We start from the raw sequence: 3,247 nt of genomic DNA, 5'->3' as shown, positions 1-3,247 counted from the left end.
ATATAGTGGGCTCTAAAGTCCAGCTGCTGGCTTCCTGCTTTCTGTTGATTGGGCTTTTCTCCTCCATTAGATACCATGAGGACCTTGAATAGTTCTTAATGGACCTCCCACTCAAAACTTCAATTACCAATCCCAAAGCTATGTGGTCCTACACTGCATAATTGCCATTGGTGGCTGTACTTACAAATATGGTTCATCTACCTTAATTCTACCTTTATGCTATGCTCTCATTTCCCTGAGATTAAGGTATGGCCATGGCCCTGGGGCCAGGATTCCTTTCTGCCCTTGCTGACCTCCCCACCTTTATTCTGGCCTCTACTACTTGATTGCCATTTGTACCACCTTAATTCTTCACCTTGCCACTTCCGATCTTGGCCTTTATTCAGCTCTCTGTCTCTCCTGCTACATGCTCAAATACGGAGACTGTCTCATCCACAAATGCTGCTCTGTGTGACCCAGTCAGGTGTTCTTACACTGAGAAGAAAACAAGGAAAAAGGTTTCCCAACTGAAACAATCATAGGTTGTACTACGCTAAGCCCTCGTTATATGGCCTGAAGAAGAGGTGTTCGACTGTTCAGAGAAATCCAACTCTGTCAGAATTGGGGCAAGAACCCAGAATGATCAGAAATATTTATTCTATTCCCTAAGTAGCATATTGACATCATTTGTTAGGATGCTGGATAGTATAAAAAGAGAAAAATGCTTATACCCTGTAAGAAACTTACTTGAGGGGCCGGGAATTTGGCCTAGTAGTAGAGTACTTACCAAGCATGCATGAAGACCCTGATTCGATTCCTAGTTATCACATACACAGAAAAAAAGGTCAGAAGTTCTGCTGTGGCTCAAGTGGTAAAACCTTGAGAAAGCTGAAGGACAGTGCTCAGGCCCAGAGTTCAAGCCTCAGGACTGCCAATGAAAAAAAAGAAATTTACTTGATGCTAAAAACAAAAGTGGGATCAAAGGGAATAGTAGGAACAGGAAGACTGAAATATAGAAACTATTATTCTCAGAGTCCACTACTAGGTGAGTGTTCTTTTGTTGTTTTCCTTTCCCCGCCTTTTTTTTTTTTTTTGTCGGTTGTCAGACTTGAACTCTGGGCCTGAGTGTTGTCCCTGAGCTCTTCAGCTCATGACTACTGCTATACCCCTTGAGCCACAGTGCCACATATGGTTTTCTAGTGGCTAATTAGAGATGAGTCTCACAGAGTTTAGGGCTGGGAGTTTGGCCTAGTGTTGAGAGTGCTTGCCTAGCATGCACGAAAACCTGGCTTCGATTCCTCGGTATCACATCCATAGAAAAAAGCTGGAAGTGGTGCTAAGGCTCAAGTGATAGAGCTCTAGTGCTGAGAAATCCCAAGGACAGTGCTCAGGCCCTGAGCTCAAGCCAGGACTGGCCAAAAAAAAAACAAAAGACTCTCACAGAGTTTAGTGCCTGGGATGGCTGTAAACCAGGATCCTCAGATCTCAGCATCCTGAATAGCTAGAATTACAGGCATAACCCACCATATTTAGCTCCTTTTTTTGCCTATGCTGAGGCATGAACTCAGGTCCTCTCACTCAGCTTATTTTGCTCAAGTTTGGCACTCTTACCATTTGAGCCCTGCCTCCAGTTCCAGCTTTTTACTGGTTATTTGGAAATAAGAGGCAGATTTGTCTGCCTGGGCTGACTCCAAATTGTGATTCCTGTTAGTTTCTTAATTTTTTTAAGTCAGTCATGGGGCTTGAACTCTTGGCCTGGGCACTGTCCCTGTGCTCTTCAACTCAAGGCTTACACTCTACCACTTGAGCCACAGCACCACTTCTGGTTTTCTGGTGGTTAATTTGAGATGAGTCTAACAGACTTTTCTGCCTGAGCTGGCTTTGAACTGCAATTCTCAGGTCTCAACCTCCTGAGTAGGTAGGCATGAGCCACGGGTGCCAAGGTTCTTACTTGTTCTTTTTTTTTCCATGTGAGCAAATACTGGTACAAGGCAGGCACCTTGTTCTACATGAAGTAGGCTTCTAAGTTCCTGAGGAGGAAGCAGGCATATAGATGGTCTCTATCCTAGACAAACATCAACTCAACAAACTTTATAGTAGTTGTTATACAAGTCATAGACATCAATAATCAGTTTTTCTTCACTTTTTTCTTATCTCCTTTCCTCTCTAGGCAGGAGCAGGGAAGAGATATATCACTCAGATAAAGCTACTAGAAAGGTCAGAATGAAGAGGGCTGGTATGGAAGAAACCATTTTAAAACTAACATACTCCAGGGACATGGAGACGCATGGACCTGGTTCCCTGAGTCTGTTGAAGTGACTCAACCGTGAAGAACAGAACATCATGTTCTGTTCCTGTGGGGCCAACAGTTAAAGTTGTCAAGTAACCTCTTAGATTTCATGTCCTTTTCTCTGAACCTAGAATAATAATTCATTATATTAGAAATCAGTTTCTTTCTTTCCCCTCCCTTCCTCCTTCTTTCTTTCCCTCCTTCCTTCCTTCCTCCCTTTCTCCTTCCACATGGAATTCCAAATTGAAGGTTAATAAATCCAATGGTCAAAGTAAATCCTATAGTCAAAGCAAAAGTTGAGCTTTCTTTTTCCCTATTCATATTGCTTGTCTACTCTTTCTGGTTCTCTGAGATACTCTTCTTGTCTGTCTGTTTTAAAGAGTGTTCAGAGGTGACCAAGATAGCTGGTCTAAATTTTTCTGTGTGTATACTGGTCTGGGGCTTGAACTCAGGGCCTAGCTGCTATTCCTTAGATTCTTGTGCTCAAGGCTATCACTCTACCACTTGAGACACAGCTCTACTTCTGTCTTTTTGTACTTTATTGGTGACAAGAGTCTCATAGACTCTCCTGCCTGGGCTGGCTACAAACCATAAATCTCATATCTCAGCCTCCAAAATAGCTTGGATTACAAATGTGAGCCACTGACACCAACTTTTTTTTTTCAGACAGGGTCACTCTATGTAGCCCAAACTGGGCTGGCCTCAAATTTCTGACTCTTCTTTCTATGCCTCTTGAGTGTAGGAATTACAGCAAAGATCCCCTGTTTTTCCATTTCTGCCCAGGTAGTGCCAATCAATATGATGCCACAAGCAATACTCCATTTGAAAGGAGCAGAGAGTACCTCTTTGATAGTCTCCATGGTGGAACTGGGGTGTCAGGCTGCTGCAGCCCGAAGGCGGGGATAGCGGGGGATGGACTATGGAGATGAGCTTATTACACAGAGCTCTACTTGTTATAGATCTTGTCCAGATGGGCCA

At 43.4% G+C, this 3,247-nt stretch overlaps 1 protein-coding gene across 1 annotated transcript in view; it reads right to left on the bottom strand.

The window, feature by feature from the left end:
* Window positions 1-3,247, bottom strand: part of Plp1 (proteolipid protein 1) — a 116,961-nt gene that overhangs the window by 92,390 nt on the left and 21,324 nt on the right. The window lies entirely within an intron of this gene.

This window comes from Megascapheus bottae, chromosome X (assembly GCF_031878675.1).
Source record: "Megascapheus bottae isolate mThoBot1 chromosome X, mThoBot2.hap1, whole genome shotgun sequence".
NCBI classification, from domain to species: Eukaryota; Metazoa; Chordata; class Mammalia; order Rodentia; family Geomyidae; genus Megascapheus; species Megascapheus bottae.
The sequence above is the reverse complement of the archived record's forward strand: the minus strand, read 5'-3'. Positions and strand labels throughout refer to the sequence as shown.